Here is a 20200-nt window from a genome sequence, read left to right as displayed (position 1 = left end):
AAACTGAAGGAATTGTGGAATTGAATCCTGTAAACTAAAAGGAAACAAACAAATTAATTTAAAAAATAAAAAAAAGAAATTGAGAGGTGTGAGAGGAATATAATGAGAGGAGATGGGGAGAGACAGAATGGGGTAAATTATCTCACATAGAAGAGGCAAGGGAAAACTGTTACAGTGGAGGGGAAGAACAAGAAGGCAAAAGGGAATGGGTCAACCTTACTCTCATTGAATTTGGCTTAGGGAGGGGGCAGGATAGGTTAGTCAGTCTTTCACAATATATCCATTATGGAAATGTTTTGCATAGTTACACACGTACAACCTATATTGAATTGCTTATCTTCCCAGTTAAGAGTGGGTGACGAGGAAGGAAGGGAAAGAATCTGGAATTCAAAGTTTTAAAATCAAATGTTTAAAAGAAAATTAATTTTTTTTACATGCAACTGGGAAATAAGATATACCAGGCACTGGGGTATAGAGATCCATCTTGTCCTACTGGAAAGTCGGGGGGGGGGATGGGGAAAGATATAGGAGAGAGCAGATTGGGGGAGTCACTGTTTTGGGGTGGTTGGTAGGGGAAAGATGGGAAGAAAATTTGAAACAAAATCTTGTGGAAACGAATGATGTAAACTAAAAAATAAATATAAAATTTAATTAAAAAACCACTTAGGAACAGATAAAAAGAGTAATTATACAAATGATATATGAGAGGAAGAACTGACACACAGGAATTAGATGGGAGAAGAGGGCTGTTCTGTAAACCTACTTTCCATTGGGAATGGGTTCAAGAGGGAACAGTAGATACACATCTAGAAAGGTATAAAAGTCTTCTAAATTCAGAAAGAAATAAAACAAAAAGGGGATGGGGGGTGGGGAGAGGATAAGGGAGGGATCTTTAGAGGGAAGAGTGAAGGAATAGGTTAAAGGGGAGTATAGATGGATGCTTAGATCAAAGAGAATGGGAGGATAAGAGAGAGATCCTTGGAGGGTGGGTAGGTTAAGTAATAGGAAGGCAAGACAATGGGTAGAAGTAGAGGAGTCAGGAGGGATAGAAAAGGAGAGATATACACAAACATAAAATAAAGATCAGGAAAAGAATATTTTAGGGAAAGTATATGTCTATGTATGTATGTATGTATGTATGTATGTATGTATGTATATGTGGAAGTGAACACTGAAAACTAAAAACAAATAAACTAATTTTAAAAAGTGAGTCAAGGGATGGTCTATTTAATCAAAAAAATCAAACTGGTAGGGAAAGACCCTCACTCTGATCTCTACAATTGTACATCAATAGGTCCCAGCCCGAACACAACTTAATGATTATTTTTTGGGCCCTCCAGGCTCAGAGTGAATGTCTGTAAGAACTGTTTCTCTTTTGGCCAGCAACCTTGAGGGTCTTCTCCTCCCAGTTTTCATTTGTTTTTTATTAAGGGGGACATCCCTTGACTGCTTCTTAAAGGCCCTATTCACCGAATGAGTATTACCTCACACTCACAGTGAGAACCTGAAAAGACCTTAGCTTGAAAGGGCCATCTCCAGTTGTATCTGGTCACTGGACCCAGATGGCTCTGGAGGAGAAAGTGAGGCTGGTGACCTTGTACAGCCCTGTCTCACTCAAATCCAATTCATCTGCAAGTCATGTCATTGTCTCCCTGATGTCATGGTCCTCTTGGAGAATGAAGGACAAATAACCTAAGAGCAGCTGCCTGAATGGGGATGCTACTGACCAGTTCCAGTTGAGCAATTCAGCTCCTACCCAGCCCCTCTCCTCTCCTTCCCTCCCCTTCTATTCCCTCCTCTCCTCTTCCCTGAGGGTGTTCTGCCCATATGAAGGTAAATTTTGATGGTCAAAAGCTGCCTTGCTAACTTGGTGTTTACTGGCTAAATTTCTTTCTCAAAGACCAAACCTTAAAAACAGTTCACCCTGGTTAAGCAGTGAAGAGAGGAAGAATGAGCAGGCTTACCAGCAGGGCACTCCCCCAAGCTCCCATGTGATGTTCAGCAGAGTTTCCCCTTTTTTTATTAAATTACCCACACCCAAAGCTTTTTCCTCTTATCACCTGTTTCCAAAACTTGGCATGCATTAAACATGATTAAACTGTCATAAATCTATGGAAAAAAGCCCTACCTGCCTTTCTCAGGGGATGGAGAAAGAATGAATGAGTCTTTTCTTCCTTCTTTTTTCCCTTCTATTCTCTATGGGAATAGAGAAGTCCTCTACCTAAAAGCAGCTACAATTCCCAAAGAGGGGTGAACATGCTCTCAAATACCTTCCTGGGTTCTGAAGGACTTGTAACATATTCAGATTATTGTTTCCCAACCCATTTAATTCCACGTCTCCCTAGAAAATTCTGAAATTTCCTATTGTGAACCTGGGAACATGTAGAGAAAATTCTATACTCCTGATGAAAACTGGGATGCATAGAATAGGTTATTTTAAAAGTGAGTAGCTTTGGGGCGGCCAGGTGGCTCAGCAAGTAAGAGCACTGGCTCCAGTGTCGGGATGACCTGGGGATCAAATCTGGGCTCAGATACTCAGCACCACAACCAGAAATAACTGGTCGTGTAACCTTGAGCAAGTTACTTAACCCTGATTGCTTTAAAAAAAAAAGTGCCTGGCTTTATCCTATGATAAAGATGAAAAAGAAATAAAAAAAGAAGGGAGAACAGAGACCTAGAAGTGATAAAGGTAGGGCAATAAAAACTTAGGTTGGGGAAGCTGAGGAAAATTTTCCCAAGAGCTGGGGAGAGAAGTGCAAACATCCTTCCTCTATCCCCCACCCCCACCCCAAGTAGTGCCTGCTGCCTAACCAGCCCAACCCCCCTCATTAGGCCACTGGAAAGCCAGAGTCATGGTTATTCATACCCTTCTCCTAAGGGCACATCTTTAAAAATAGGTCACAGTTCCCCTGACCACACTACTAGCCTGGGGATCTGTACTACATGGGACACTGGAGATTGATGTAAGATCAATGTGGGGATAGATCATGAAAGCATTTGGTTGCCCATGTCCATACGCCAATAATAAACTCAGCCCTAGCTTTCCCCCATCTTACCCTCCATTGTGACCTCTGGAACTTTCCTCCATCATTAAACTTCCTTTCATCCTAGATCCCTCCCTCTCAATTTCCTTCTATGTTCTGGTGCTCACTGAAATCTAGCTTTATTGAAAACACCAACATCTCTTGGTATCCCTTCCAAGGCTGACTGGTCCTTCTTTCACCACCACCCCCCCACCCACAGTACACAGAGCCAAGAGGAAGAGTTATCATAAGTTTTGATCCTCACTGGCACTTTTAGACCTTCTTCCCTTTGTCCACATCACTCAGGAACCACTTCTGCCTCCCTCAAAGTTTACTCCATCCTGTCCAGATCCTTGCTGTGGTCATCTACGGGCTTGAGGTCACCCTCCTTCTTCCCCAATAAGTGTAGTACCTTATTATCCACCCTAAAACCTTGTGGTCATCATGTTCGACTCTCTCATTCTGTAGATGAGCAAGAGGCTGAGAAAATTTAAGAGATTTGCCCAGGGTTAAATAATTGGTATGTGTCTGAGGCAGAATTTGGATGTTCCTGACTCCAGAGCTCTACACGCTATACTACATTGTCTCACCAACCTGACTTTGATTGGCAAAGAGAAGGATAAATAAAGACAAATTCAATTAAGTCTGCTTTGTGTTTCTTTGTATCCAGAAGGCACATATCTGGCAAATATATATTTGATGTTTCCATTTATCATGTCTGGAAATCAGCTTTGGTCCCAGCATAGCTATTTAGCAGTGGCTCAGAAGTCTCTCATACAGTTGGTTCCAAAGAATTTGTTTTTCCATTGTACATACTATCTATCTGTATGACCTGGCACACAGGTCACTAACTTCTCAGTGCCCTAGACTTTTTCAATGCCCTTCTCAATGTCTAAGACTTTTAAGAGACAGAGATACATTGCTGGTTTGCATAGATAATAGACCTACACTTGGAAGGGACTTAAGAGGTCATCTAATTCCAACTCCCTAATTTTACAGATGAGAAAGTAGAGGCCCAAGGAAGTTAAGTGACTTACTTACATGCACATAAGAGGGAGATTTGAACCCAGAACCTCCAGCTCCCTCCACAGCCACTATTCTATCCATTGTAACAGGCTGCCTCCATGATGATGGCAGTTTCCACACTGAGAGTCTCTTACATCAGCGAAGTCACAAGCAAAACAATCATTAGAGGTTTATTTTATTATATTTGTTTGTAATGAAGGGAAATAAATATTAAACTTTTACAACTTTCCCATGGTTAAAAAGATGAGTTAAAAGCAAACATTTACAACCCAACCTGGCATGCCATAATTTATTATACTAGGATGAACGAACTACAGACTGTTGTTGTTTAGATAAGAGATGGGGCTGCCTAGGTTCTACCTTTCTTACAGTCCTGACAAAGTTATTCATATACATTTCAAATGCAGGGAACTTGGCAATTGCTTTTTTATGACCATTTCTTAGCGTGCTATTGGGAAGTCAGGGTTATTTATTTTCTTCATTTTATAGCTGATAAAACCAGGCATAGGGAAAACAAGATAACCTCCCCATGCTCAGCCTACAAACCAGTGGTTGGGAGTATTAAAACCTGTTGACTGATTAGACCACGGACCCATAGTCACAGGTTATTTAAAGGTCTATATTTCTTCTTAAAGAATCCGTGTAGATCACATTTTTAATTTCACCTTTATTTTAAAATTACATTCACTATTTTTTCTAAAATTATTATCATTATGGTCCTGACTCCGAGCAAAGTCTAGGGAGGGGTATATTTTAAATCCAGCCCTTTTTGCAGCTTCAGTTTTCAGATTTATTTTTGAACTGGTCCAGTTAAAAAAAGATTATTTTTGTGACAGTTAAGTAACCTCCACTTCCTTCTTGCCTTGTAAACTTCTGCAAATAACAAAGCTGGTTCTGCTGCTTGTAGAGAAACTAATTTCTGAAAGTGAGTTGGTTTGCTTTCTCTCAGTGTTTCGTTAGCCTTGGCAATCCTTATCCCAACAAGTTCCAGGGACAAGAAAACACGTAAAGAACATTAATGAAAAAACTCCCAACAGGGTAAGTCTCCTCTTTTATTTAAACATTAGCAATACCCATATTGTAATTTCTTGAATGAAAATACTATTCTGTCATAATACAAACTATATTAAAGATAGATCATGATTGCTTAGACAAGAACAGTTAGGAAAAGTTAAGATCTCAGTTCAAATTCTGTTCTTATCATAATGTCCACCTATAAATTCTCTTTATTTTATGTCAGCTCATATGATCCTGAGACTAAATTCTGAAATTCAAAATGCTGATGATCATGTTTATTTAATCAGGAAGACAGTAAAATTGTTGATAATATTGTGTGAATGAACTAGGAATGTTCAGCTTGGGTAAGAGAAGACTTATGGGGGGACATTGATGTCTGTCTTCCAGTGTCTGAGAAACTATCTCAGGTAAGAGGGATTAGATTTATTCTTATGAATATAAAACAAAATTGAAAACAGGGAGAGGAGGGCATTATGAAGAGGTAGATTTAGGATTGATGTAAGGAAAAATTTCCTAATATTAGAACTAGCCAAAAGAAGAATGGCAGAAGAGATTCTTGAGCAGTTATAAGTTGGACTAGCTGGCTTCTGAAGTCCTTTCTGACTCTGAGATTTTATGATTCTTTGAAAATTACAGTAAAGAAATTCAGCTTGATTTTTCCATTTTTGTTTGGCAAGGTATTAACAACACCCCTTCCAGAGCCATGCCGGGGAAATTTTGTTTCCCATATGATAGAAGACAAATTCTCCCTAACTCTTACTGAGATCAAAATAATATCCCAAGGAACTTTAACTAAGCATGTAGCCGGAGACTAGGGATAAAGGTCAATGTTTAGAGATAATATTCAATGTTTATAAACTATTCATTTGATGCATATATGTTAAAGCTTGATATCAATTCATTGTTTGCAGTACCTTTAAACAAAATATAGTTTCCCCATTTATCTCTTTTAATCAAGTTTATTTTTTGCTTTTGCTTTGTCTGAGGTAATGAGTGCTACCTCTGCTTTTTTAAGTTCATCTGGAGTATAACAGATTTTTCTCCAGCCACTAATTTTAACTCTGTGTGACTTTTTAATTTTCAAGTGTTTCTTGTAAATAACATGTTGCCTGATGTTGCTTTCTACTCCATTTTGCTTTCCTTGGGTGTTTTCATGACATTCACATTCTGCTATGATCATAAATTGTTTATTTTTCCTCTATCCTATTCTCTTACATTTTTTTCCCTCTTTGCTCCCCATGCCCCTCCATGTCACAGACACTTGTCCTTTCTTTTTTTCCCTTAAGTCCTTCATCATAATTCACCTTCTAAGTTTAGGGTCTATTTTGTTTATGACTGATCCCTCCTTAAGTATTCCTCTTATTCCTTCCTTTCCTTTTTCCTTGTTCCTTTTAGTTAGTTTCTATGATTAATTGAATGCATGTGTGTGTCTGCTCTTCCCTCCTATGACTGGTTTAGATGAATGTGAGATTCAAGCAACACCTACTTCTGATCTTGTTCTCTTTATGTAGATTTCAACTTGCACACCCTGATAATCCACTACTTCTACTTTTGTTAATAATAATAGTCCCCTACTTTTCCTCCCCTTTTCATCATCATAATAATAGCTAGCATTTATATAGTATTTTTTAAATATCCCATTTAATTCTCACAATAACCTAGGGAAGTTTCAAGTCTTCTTCCCCTTCCTTTCCCTTCTTTCCTTCTTTTCTTACCCCTTATCATAACTTCCCCTTTGAGAAATGAACTAACACTAAAAGAAAATATTCTCACTACTTGGCACTCTATCCTTTGCACTTTGAGAGGCATTAAGAGAAGTCCGCAGAGAAGCAATGGAAGAGAAAAGAGTCTCATGAAATATTTCCTTTCTCTGGAATATCAGAGTATACAGCAAGTGGGGATTTCTTTCTAGATGAATGGTCTTTAAAAACTACTTTTGGAAGTGGTGGGTAGAAGACCTGGGATCAGGAAGACCTGAATTCAAATCTAGTCTCAGATACATACTAGCTGTGTGACCTTGGGCAAGTCACTTAAACACTATCTGCCTCAGTTTCTCCATTGTGAAGTCTATTTAATTTTAAAAGAAACACATTTAAATTGTAAGGATTTCTCTTCTTTTAGATTCAAAGGCCAGAACACAAATGCAAAATAGAGAAAAGAAACAAAAATATATCATAAACTTAAATATTGAAGCTTAAATACAAAGTAAGAAAGAAAAAGAAAGTATGCAATGTGCATGGTAGAGAGAATTCAAAATATGTAACAATAAATTTTCATTTCAAGAAAACCAAAATAGTACTTGTGTTGAGAATTGTCCATCTTTTCTTTGCTTCCTTGTAAGTTTTCTTTTGTTCTCTGATGTGCACTTTTACTTTGCTCTGCCCCCCCTCAAAGACTACAATTAATTTGGGATATATTTCTCTACAGATATAGATACACATAATATACATATACATATATACACACATATATAGGCATATACTTTCCCAAACAAATTCTGCTCCTGATCTATCTTTTTTATGTATGATTATATCTCTTGTTTCCTATCCCTCCTGCCTTCTCTACTTTACTTCTACCCACTACCTTGCCCTCCTATGTCCAAGGATCCTTCCCCATCTTCCCATTCCCACAAATCTAAATACCCTTTTATACCCCCTTTTTTTTACCTATTCCTTCACCTTCCCCTCTAAAGATCCCTCCCTTATCTTCTCCCCATCCTTATTCCCCTACCATTTTATTTCTTCTGAATTTAGAAGACCTTTATACTCTTCTAAATATATGTATTGTTTCCTCTTAAAATGATTCCCCATGAAAGTAAGTTACCAGAACTACCAGTCCTCCTCCCCATCTAATTCCTCTGTATCAATTCTTCCTCTTGTACCTCATTTGTATAAAATAATTACTCTTTTTAGTTGTTCCTTAATGGTTTTACTTTTTAATTTCATATCATACTCAAGTTTACCCCAATCTTTCTTATGAGCTACCCAATTATTAATAAGAATCTTAGACATACGTTTTACATTTTACATATATAAAAAGCAAATAATCTGTCCATATGAATCCCTTATAATAAGTCTTTGGTATTTACCTTATATTTCTCTTGGCTCTTGTATGTCAAATCTTCTATTAAGTTCAGGTTGTTTGGTTTTTTTTAACAAAGTCTTGAAAGTCTGAGAGTTGATCAAATATCCATTTTTTTTTTATTCAGGATTATGCTTAACTTTGCTGGGTATGATATACTTGGTCAGAACCCCAGTTCTTTTGCTCTTTGATATATAGTATTCCAAGACCTGTGGTTCTTTAATGTCTCTGCTTCTAGGTCTTGTGTAATTCTAATTGTAGAATCATCATATTTTAAATTGTTTTAATCATGATGCTTTTAATTATTTTATCCTTGAGCTGGGGGGTTTAGAATTTGGCTATAATATTCCCATTAGTTTTCCTCACAGGATCTTTTTAAAGTGGTGATCAATGGATTTTTTCCTATTTCTACTTCCCCTCCTTGTTCTAATGCTTCAGGACAATTTTCTTTAATTATTTCTTGTATTACTGTATCAAGATTCTTTTTTTATCATAACTTTCAGTTAGTCTGATTATTTTTATGTTTTCTCTTCTTGATTTATTCTCCAAATCTATTATTTTATGTTTCACTCTCCCTTCTATTTTTTCATTATTCATATTTTGTTAATTATTTCTTTATCTCTTATAATTTCACTGGCTTCATATTGACAAATTCTAATTTCCAAGTAGTCATTTTTTTCCTTAAGATTCTGGATCTCCAGTTCTAATTGGTTGACTTTCCTTTCATAATCTGCTTGTTTTTTGTGGATTATTCTTATTTTGTTTTGTTTTTCAAGTTTTTCCTCCATGTCTGTCATTTGATTTTTAAAGTCTTTTTAAAAGATCTTCAATGAATTCTTTTTGGGCAGGTTACCATTTGATGTTACTTTTTGGGGGTTTCTTTACTTCAATATTCTCCTCTGAAGATGAATCCCAGTCATCTCTATTCCCATAATAGTTTTCTATGGTTAGATTCTTTTTCCTTTGCCTGTGCATTTTTTGTGGTAATAGCTTAGTTTCTGTAATCACCTCTAGCCCTGGAATATGGGATATGGTGCTTCTTGCCCCAGATCTTCAGTTCTCCCCTCTAGCCGGGAACCAAAACCAAACTTCCAAACCTCCTGTAAGTGCCCACAGCCAGGAGCTTTCTGCCCCACTGCTTCTGTACTCACTGGGTGTATGCTCTTTCCTTCTCACCCCAGTCCCTCACAGCATAGCTGGGTCTGGCATTCTTTGTCAGCAGAGGCTCCTTTGATCTTCTCAGGCTCAGACACCCAACTCCCCTCACTATGCTGGGGGTTTAAAGTTCCTGTGGATGGGGCTGAAGCAACCTTTCAAACCATCTAACCCCAGGGCTTGCCACATGTTGTTGAAACAGATTCTCACTTGGAGGTATTTACTCTTTTTTTTTCCTTTTTGGAGGGCAATTGGGGTTAAGTGACTTACCTAAAGAGGTACTTACTCTTTACAGGGCCCAAACCTTGTTCTGGGATTTTTTTTTTCTGATCTTCTCAAATTTTCCCAGAAGACCACGGTTGTGCTCCTATTATTATGTATTTTTGCCTGCACTTTGTTTGCCCCAAGGTGCTATTTTATCTCTTTTGTGGGGGAAAATCTTGAAAGTTTGGAATTTCTGGAACATCTGGGCAATTTTCCTTGAGAACTTCTTGAAGGATGATTTCTAGGCTCTTTTTTTATCATAGATTTCAGATAGTCCAATAATTTTTTAAATTATCTCTTCCAGATCTATTTTCTAGGTCAGTGGTTTTTCCCAATGAGATATTTCACATTGCCTTCTATTTTTTCATTTGTTTGGATCTGTTTTATAGTATCTTGATTTCTCATAAAGTCATTAGCTTCCATTTGCTTCAATCTAATTTTGAAGGAATTATTCTCTTCAGAGAGTTTTTGAAATTCCTTTTCCATCTGGACAATTTGACCTTTTAAGGCATTCTTCTCCTCATTGTCTTTTTAGGCCTCTTTTGCCATTGAGTTAGTCTATTTTTTAAGGTGTTATTATCAGTATTTTTGGGTCTCCTTTAGCAAGCTGTTGACTCACTTTTCCTGATTTTCTTGCATTATTCTCATTTCTCTTCCCGATTTTTCTTCCACTTCTCTTACTTGATTTTTAAAATCCTTCTTGAGCTCCTCCATGGCCTGTGACCAATTCACATTTTTCTTGGAGGCTTTTGATGAAGGAGTTTTAACTTTGTTGTCTTCTTCTGGTTCCATGTTTTGATCCTTTTTGTCCCCCCAAAAAGATTCTATGGTCTGATTGCACTTCCTCTATTTGCTCATCTTGCCAGCCTATTATTTGACTTATGAGCTTTTTGCCACAGTAGAACTCTGCTTCTAGAGTGGAGAGAGCTGTGTTCCAAATTTCTGGAGTTTTCACAGCTGTTGTCAGAGCTCTGAGGAGGAAGCCCTCTCTACAATCACCACAAGCTCTAGCATGCTAGCATTCCTCATCCCAGGACCACCACCCAAGACTGCGACCCAGATTCATGCAAGTCAAAGCAAGAGTGACTACTCTCTGAATGGTTGCTTGGTCCATCTACAATCTGCAGGCCAGGAGCTCTGGAGGCAGCCCTGCCACAGCAGCTGCAGCCATTGCACCTCTGCCACCTCTTTCATCCCAGGGGCAGGGACCGAATCACTCTCTTCTATCACCCAGTTCCAATAGAGTTCCCTACTGACCTTTTACTTTCTCTTTGGCGTTTATGGGTTGAGAAGTCTGAAAACCACCACAGCTGCTGGTGATTCACTCTCCTGAAATCTGCTCCAGACAGTCTGGGCTGCAAGTTTGGGCCAGCACAACTCATGTGGGACTGCGCTCAGCTCCCAGCTTGGTGCAATAGATAGTTCCTGTTGGCCTGCTAGGCTGCCTTCAGCAGGTGATTTGTTTGTCTCTGTCACTTTGTGGGTTCTGTAGCTCTAAAACTTGTTTAGAGTCATTTTTTTTACAGGTATTAGAGGTGGTTGGAGCGGGAGCTCAAGCAAGTTCCTGCTTTTACTCCTCCATCTTGACTCTGTCCCCAATAAAAATGATTTTTTAAAATATGTCAGATTTAAATAGATGGGTACAATGACTCTGAATCAATGATTAGTCAGTAAAACTTTGATACGTTTTAACTTTCAGGTGGTTTTAAGTAGTTGTTATTTTGTACATGAACTTTAAAACCAGTGTGTTTTAAGCTATACTTTTAAGCTATATACTCTTTAAGCTATACTTAAGATGAATATCTTTGTAAAATGAAGCAAATAACCATATCTGGTTAATTTAATCAATATATAAGTAAAGTAAAGTATACAATATATATACAAAATATATAAAGTAAAGTAAAGGCAAGTAAAGTATACAGTAGCCTTCTCTTTGAAACCCAAATTATCTAATAAATGGAGAGGGGTACAGATATATTATTTCATCAGTGTAAGAAACCTCTGGTTTGAATACTCCTGCTATGCAAATTGGCAACTTTTCCACAACTTAAGAGTCTTAGAGAGTTGTCTAAGCATTTAAGTGACAGACTGAGTTTTGGTCATGGAGAGAATATATGTCAGAGGCAAATTTGAGCCTACAGGCCTTTCTGACTCCACATCTAGGAATTTGTCCATTACTCCACATTACCTCTTGTTTATCTAATAAGCTGACAACTGCCAAATCTCTATTTTATTTAGTACCATGTAAAGGTAGTTTGATTTTGATAGCAAGATTGTCAGTAGACTCCAATGACACCCCTACTTGGATTTATCTCTTCTCAAATGCCCACTAATAAGTTCCAGCATCCAAGTGACCAAACTGATCTACATGATCCCTGGAATCTCCAGTTATCTATATATCAAATATCCCATGAGGATCACTTGTATATTTGATAGATATGGGTAAGAAGCCAAATAGAGGTGACCTACCTAGACATCTGTTGCCATACCTAGGTCATTCCTAAACATTGACTCAATTTCTTCATCTATAAAAAGCCCTATATCACAGGGCTAATGTGAAGACCAAACAAATATATAAAGTACCTTTTGCAAACCCTAAAAGTGCTGAGGAATGTGTACTACTTCTGTACCAATCAGAACTATCATAGTTCCCAATAAAGATTGGCTGCTCTTCTATAACACAAGAGTTTCTGGAGAGCATTTGTTGGGGGATTAGGGGACAAAAGGGAATGGAACCTGAGTCTTTCTGACTCTAAAGCCAGCTCTCTGGTCACTAAACCAGAGTGTTTCTCAAAGAAGTGTTTATGTTGATGAAAAGTTAAAGAAAATTGTTGAAGAAAAAAGAAAGAAGAAGAAGAAAAAGTAAGACAACCCAAATTAGGAAATAATTATGTTTGTAACTGCTTGCAGCTATACAGCTATATTTTAAAGAAGTTACAGAGTTTTTTCCCCTTTTGCATGAGTTATCATTTCCTGAAGAAAATTTTTCCCCTATGTATGCTAAGGCAGTCCCTAATGTGTTGAAATAGATCTTAGAAAGGTCTAGTCATTAAAACCTTTGATTCTTTAGTTGATATATTAGGATACTAGTGAGGCATAAGGTCTTCTTCTTGGAGTACATTGAGACAAACAGGATTTCCTGGTAGTTCTGGATCCATCCATGAACTGTCTTTATAAATCATACAGTCGGGGCGGCCAGGTAGCACAGTGAGTAAGAGCACGGGCTCCAGTGTTGGAATGATCTGGAGATCAAATCCCGGGCTCAGACACTTAGCACCTACCCAGAAACACCTGGCCGTGTAACCTTCAGCAAGTTACTTAACCCCGATTGCTTTAAATAAATAAATAAATCATACAGTGTTAGAACTAAAAGAATCCCAATGAACTACTCAGAATTACAAAATCTTAGAGCAGATAGGAAGGCAGGAGGAAAGGAGATAGGGAAGAAAGGAAAAAAGAGGGAGGGAGGGGGGAGAAAGTGAAGGACAGACATATTGAGGGGAAAGGAAAAAAATGAAACAAGCTCTTATTAAGTGCCTACTATGTGTCAGGTACTGTGACAAAAGCTTTATAAATACCTCATTTGATCCTCCTAACAACTCTGGGAGGAAGATGTTAATATAAGAATAGCATTTTACAGTTGAGGAAACTGAGGTAGGCAGATTAAATGATTTGCCAAGGGTCACATAGCTAGCAAATTTCTGAGGCCAGATTTTAACTCAGGTCTTCCTGACTCCGTGCCCAGCATCTAGCTACCTTATGGGTATCCAGTTCAACCCATATTTGACTGGTGGTCCCACCAAGGCAAACCATTAAACTTTTGGACAAGTCTCTGTATTCTGTGTCTTTCCTCTCCCATCTTCCTTTTCCCTCATAAACAATTCAATTCAACCTACTTTTAACATGTAGCTATTTAGTCGGCTGGGCAGCTAGGTGGCATAATGTATAGAGTGCTGAGCTTGGAGTCAGGAAGTCTCATCTTCCTGAGTTCAAATCTGGCTTTAAACACTTACTATCTATGTGACCCTGGGCAAGTCACTTAACTCTATTTGCTTCAGTTCCTCACCAATAAAATGAGCTGGAGAAAAAAATGGCAAACCATTCCAGTACTTTTGCCAAGAGAACTCCAAAAAATGACTGAACAACAACAAAATTACCTATGCTAGACACTGGGGGTACAAAGACAAAAACTAATTTCTGCTTGCCTTCAAGGCACTTACATTCTACAGGAAGACTTTATGATATGCAATATGTACATAAATGGATAGAAGAAGGAATCAAGAAAGGATTCATGCAGGAGGTGACACCTGCACTGAACCCCAGACTCTTAGCTAGGAATTCTAAAAGGCAAAGATGAGAAGGAATAAATACGTACATGGAGGAGAGCCTACATAAAAGCACAGAGATTAAATATCAAATTCAAGACACACAACTTCAACAAAAGTACTATCTTTTATTATAAACCTTTCTTCTTCTTGTTGTTCAGTCATATTCAACTCTTCATGATCCTATTTGGGGTTTTCTTGGCAGAGATACTGAAGTGGTTTGCTATTTCCTTCTCTAGCTCATTTTACAGATGAGGAAACTAAAGCAAATAGAACTAAGTGTCTTGCCCAGGGTCTCACAGCTAGGAAGTATCTGAGGCTGGATTTGAAGTCAGGAAGATGAATCTTCCTGACTCTAGAGCCAGCACTCTGTCCACTGCACCACATAGCTGCCCCAACAAATGCATAGTTCCAATTTCTTTAGGTGACTTTGGTTCTAGTTTACCCAAATAATATCATTCACAGAAGAAAATACATCAAATTTTACTTACTTTTCAGATTGCCTACTCATTTAAACAAATTTCTGTCTTTTCATAGTTAAAAGAAGAGTTAACAAACTAGCTTCAGGTCCTTTTGATTTTCAAAAATCCCCTGCAAATTCATTCACTTTGGAACTTCGGTTTCTTATCAATAAAATCACCTTGCTCCTTTTTATGAAAACTTTCACAGTTTTATTCTTAAAACAAATTCACTATTTTAGCATTTATAAAATTTGTAAATTTACAGTAGAGAATTTTCATTTCAGTCACAAATATAGTTTCTAATTAAATTACAATGCCATAAATTCCTACATACTAGGAACAAAGATTCTCTTCCTTCTTATCTAACTCTCTTGTCTGCCCTTCTAGCTAGATCTGAGTAAAAAAAGGCAAAGAGAGAGAGGAGTTCCTTTTGGTGTGCTTTTAAAGTTCCTCAGAAAAAAAACAGATTATTTTTCCTTTGGCTGATCAGGCCATAGGAAGAAGTTACACAGAAATATTATGACAGACACATAGATGTTCTTGCCTCCCAAGCTTTTCCTTCTTATCATCATTCATTGAAAGTTTAATCAAAAGTCAGTGTGTACATTTTCTCAAAAACAGTCTCAAAATCTTTAATTTGACAAAAAAAAATAAGCCCTTTTAAGGAACAGAGGGCATGACCCTTTAGATAGGGCATTCCAGCAAACCAATAGTTCATTTGATAGGGGTTGTTCAATGACCAATCTCAGTACCTTTAATAAACAATAATCAAAAGTGCCATATTTAGGCCAGAATAATTTATTAACTGAATACCTTGCATTTTTACACAAAATTTCACACAATGTGATGTTGTTTTTTTTTTTTTGTCATTCCTATTTGAACCAGGAGCTCTCCCTGATTCCAAGATGTGAGAAATTTCTTTTCATTCAAGTTCCTTTCAACATGCTACTACTGAATCCCATTATTCCCATAAGCATCTTCTCTTGGTTTTATTCCCTTAATGGACTCCATTACTATAGAACCTACTTATAGAAGGGATTCCCCTACCTATAGAAGGAATTCCCCTTCCCCAGGGATTACCTTAGTTCAGAAAACTGACATTGAGATTGAGGGAAAGTCTGACCTCTGGGGCAGTCCTTCATAGAGAACTCCCTCAATGCACTCTACTGAATTCTTCTAAGAGGCTGTCCTGAGGGCCAGCCAGGGTCCTTCTCCTGACCTACTGCATGGCTTAACAATGAAATTGATTAGGACTGAGGCAATAAAATCTGACTGTATCTATTTAGGCTAGCAGTTGTACAACAAATTGGTCCAAGGCCTCTCAGAAGGCACACGGATGCCATCTGGCAATTAATAAAGCTTTCTTATAGGCAAAAATAAGTAATCAATCAACTTACACAATCTTGAGTAATGTGGGCATTCTCTCTGATTGGCCAGGGTCTTACAAATTTTGTGATTATTTCTAGAACATCCTGTGGTTATTACGAAAAGATACCACAAGATGTACAGAACATATTGTAGTCCGTCCCTTTACCCCAGTTTTTCAGAATTATCTCAACATTTTAATTCCCCATAATCATATGATTTTACAATAAAGCAAGGCCCAACTTACAAAATGGAAGACAATCACAAAATCAAGCGATACTGAATTGGATTCCAGTTTCCGGTGATTGTTGCTTTAAACTTGAATGGAGGAGAAAAGAATGAAGTTTTGGTGGCTATATTTGATAGTAAGAGTCACATTGGGGGGCGGCGAGGTAGCACAGCGAGTAAGAGCACCGGCCCCAGTGTTGGGATGACTTGGGATCGAATCTAGGCTCTGATACTTAGCACCACACCCAGAAATAACGGGCCATGTAACGTTGAGCAAGTTACTTAACCCTGATTGCTTTAAAAAAAAAAAAAAAGAGTCCCATTGGTGATATTTCTGGAATCTGCTTTAAAGCCATAAAATTAGCCAGTATTTTCTTTTCCAGTCTTGTATAAGAGTGATAATAGAATAAGATCATAAAGTAATTTTTTAATAAAGTTTTTTTTTAAGGGAGAAAAAAAGAAAGGGTTTAGCAACTGAATGAATGTGAGCAGTGAGGGAGAGAGAATAGCTGAGAATTCCTAAAGGGATATCAGAATTATATAACAATAGTTGTGTATTAGCTGCCTATCCGGTTTAGTGAGGAAGTAAGATGGCTATAATATAACAGTGAACTTCTTGATCAACTTTATCAACTGACCCCATGTCATGTCTGGGTCACTCATTAAGCATTTATTATATATTGCCATGCAAATTCTGTAAGTTTTGGGAATAAAAAAAACCAAAAGATCAAATACAGTCCATGGTCTAATGAAAGAGACAACATGCAAAGAAATATGTACAGATAAGTTACATGCAGGATAAATTAGAAATAATCACTAAGGGAAGGCATTAGGATCCTTGATTCAGGAAAGTCGAAGATGAGCTTTTTAGTGAGGACTTGAAGAAAGCCAGGAGATAGAGTTGAGGATGTAGAGCCCTTACTCATTGTTTCTAGAAGGCAGATTAGCCTGCCCTTTAAGCATGGACTGCAGTCACTTGGCTATGGCAGAAATTCAAACCCTTGCATGTTGCCACTGATGGCAAAAATTCTCCCCAATGTGATTTTATTAAGAAATCCATTTGTAAGTTAAAAAAAAATATTACTAGGAGTTCTGTATCTAGAATAACAACTATGTCACATATTTATGGAATATAAATTATATTTGTAATATGAATTTAATATTTGAATGTTCACTTATAAGGAGGTTTAATTGCTCACTTCAACATTTATTAGACTCCTGCCCTATTCAAGGCACTATTTAGGCACTAGGTTGTCATTCAAGTCTACTTATGTAAATTATTTTTATAAAAGTTTCATTTAACAAAAACCAAAAAATTTAAAACTTAATTTCATAATTTCATAAAACTTCATTTCTGGAACACATCTGTTGAATAAATCAATTATATAGAAATTATGTTTTTCCTTGGATTGGCCAAATTCTCTGTACTCAAATGGTCTTCTAGAAATGTGGTTATATGCAGATCTGTTTAAAGTCTTTTTTTTTTTTGAGAGATAAGGTATGAAAACTGATCAACAACTGCCCTTTTAGCACAGGAAGATACTACTATGGGTAGTCAAGAAAGGATCCTTTTTCTTTCCTATCCTAACTTGTTTCTTCAGCAGTAAAATTAAGAGAATAGTAGCACCCAGTCCCCAAGAGTGCTCTGAGGATCAAATGAGATGATATTTGTAGTACACTTAACACAGTGCTGGGCACATAGTAAGTGCTACATAAATATTAGTCACTATTATTTTGGGGATGTTAGGTGGTACAGTGGATATAGCACCAAGCCTCAATCCAGGAAAACTTGAGTTCAAATCCAGTCTCATACTCTTACTAGCTGTGTGACCCTGGGCAAGTCACTTAAGTTCCTTTTGCTTCAGTTTCCTCATTTGAAAAGTGAGGATAACAATGGCACTTACCTTCCAGGGTTGTTGTGAGGGTTGTTGAGATAATAATTGTGAAGCACAGGGCCTGACACAGAGTAAGTACTATATAAATGTTAACTATTAATAATAATAACAATTATATGACCAGGGTTTAAGCTTTACCATTTGCTGCTTGTTTGACATTGGGCAAATTATTTAAACACTCTGGGTCTCTGGTTTGTCATCTGTAAAATAAGCATTGCCTCTTGGAAAAAGTTGTTTGTACTTAACACCTCACATCACCTCCCATTTTCTTCTCAAGAAATTCAGTTTGTCTTTTGACCCCATGCTTCAACTGAAAATAGTTATCCCTTCCAAATCAAGGGGGTTAAAGGCATGGCACCCCCCATGATGTGGAAAATATGTGTAAAATTTTTAGGTTCTCCCTTCATTCCAGAGAAGGTCTGAATTTTTTCTTTTTCTTTTATGGGGAATTTACAGTATTAAAAGATAAAATATGCTATTACACAGTACTATTCACATATTTCATGCATTTCTGAGTTTCTAAACTTTTTCTGTTTTATCTGCAGTCATGTTGTCTGAGGCTTCCACAAATCTCCCCCCGAAATTCCCATTTAATTTCTTGCATTGACCCACGATATATCGAAATCATGATGGGGAAAGTCACAATGTGAAAGGGATAACTTCTCCCTCTAAGGTTACCAACATTCTCTGACCTGCTAAATCTAATGCTACTTTTGCAGTCTTCCTCCTTTTTGACCGTGATGAACACTCACTCCTTCCATACTAAACACTCTCCACTCTGAGCTATGACACATTCTCCTTGTGTTCTTCTTACCCATACACCTGCTTCTTTTCAGTATCCTTTGTCAGATCCACAACCACCCTTTTGTAGAGAGTAGCTGTCAAACTGATTATTACTAAAACATACATCTGACCATATCAGCCCTGCCTATTCAGTAAACTCCAGTGGCAAGATCAAATGTAAAAATCTCTATTTGGTTTTTAAAGCCCAACATAACTTGGCCTCTTCCTACCTTTCCAGGCTTCTCACATCTTCCTCTTCTCCACTTACTCTGTGATTCAGTGACACTGGTCTCCTAGCTGTTCCTCAAACAAGACACTTCATCTCCTCACACTAAGCATCTTCACTGGAGTCCCCATGCCTGGATCTCTCCCTCCTCATCTCCACCTCCCAGTTTCCCTGCCTTTATTCAAGTTTCTGCTAACATCCCACCTACAAAAAGCCTTTCCCAGGCCTCCTTAATATTAGTGTTCTCCCTTTGAGATTACCCCCAATTTATCCTTTTTATATCTTGTTTGTATATTGTTGGGTTTTTGAAAACTTATTTTATTTTCAATTGCATTTTCTCCTTCACTGGACTGTAAACTTCTTGTGGGCAAGGCCCGTCTTTTACTTTTCTTTGTATCCCTGCCTCTTAGCACAGTGCCTGCATCTTCTAGGTGTAGTTCTTCTAAATTTGTCAAGTTAAAGAAGGACCCATCTGTAGTTTTCAAACCTCTTTTATTGGCATCAACATTCCTGTTCTCCATCTAGGAATCTGCATTGTTATTTAAGTTTATCTTAGTAAGATTGATCAGTCTTGCAAAGGATTCACTTGTTATATTCACGATGAAATAGTTTCTTACACAATAGTTTCTTAGTAGATACTTGCTGATTGACTTCACATGGATGTCCCCTAAAGTCCTATTCTGACCCCAGTCTTCTTTCCTCATTGCACTCTCTTTCTCTTTCTGAATGATTTCATCATCTCCCACGTGTTCAATTATCTATTATCTCTCTGCAGTTTACTCCCAAATGCACACATCTAGCTTTCATTTCACTCCTGAGATCTGTATCTATCACTGCCTTCTAACATTTCCATGGACATGTATCTCAAACTCAACATGTCCAAAACAGGACTCATTATCTTCCCTCATCCCTACCCCATGTACTTTCTAATCTCTTAAAAAAAATCCACTCCTTTGCCTAAATTCCCTCTTTCCGTTGAAGGAACCACCATCTTTCCAGGCACTTGGATCACAGTCTCAGTCATCTGCAAATATTTCCCATGACTTCACCTCTCCATACCCAATCAAATGCAATGTCCTGGTGGTTCTACCTTCATGACATCTTTTACATGCACATTCTCTTTTCCACTCACACAGTGAAAATCCTAGTTCATAATTTTACCACCTCTCCTCTGGACTACTGCTATAATCTCATAATTGGTTTCCCTGACTCTAATCTCTCTGGTTTTTAATATATCCTCCGAATGACTGATTTCTTCTGCCCAGAATTACTCTTTCTCAAACTCTCTTTCTCCTCCACCCCACCTCTCTCTCTCTCTCTCTCTCTCTCTCTCTCTCTCTCTCTCTCTCTC

At 37.7% G+C, this 20200-nt stretch overlaps 1 protein-coding gene across 3 annotated transcripts in view; it reads left to right on the top strand.

Annotated features, from left to right (window-relative positions):
- Nucleotides 1-4849: 4849 nt before the first annotated feature.
- The window catches only part of TLR8 (toll like receptor 8), a 20003-nt gene continuing 4652 nt past the window's right edge, over nt 4850-20200 (top strand). For 2 of the 3 annotated variants that reach the window (XM_069062977.1, XM_069062976.1), the window contains exon 1: nt 4851-5087. The gene's annotated coding sequence lies outside the window, so the exon portion shown is untranslated. Of the gene's footprint in view, nt 5088-20200 lie in introns of all 3 variants that reach the window. The other variant, XM_069062978.1, reaches the window with a different exon arrangement.

This window comes from Petaurus breviceps, unplaced genomic scaffold (assembly GCF_028583685.1).
Source record: "Petaurus breviceps papuanus isolate PSGF00001 unplaced genomic scaffold, PetGlider_PUasm1.0 90515, whole genome shotgun sequence".
Classification (NCBI taxonomy): domain Eukaryota; kingdom Metazoa; phylum Chordata; class Mammalia; order Diprotodontia; family Petauridae; genus Petaurus; species Petaurus breviceps.
Note: the sequence above shows the minus strand (reverse complement) of the source record. Positions and strands in the feature narration are given on the sequence as shown.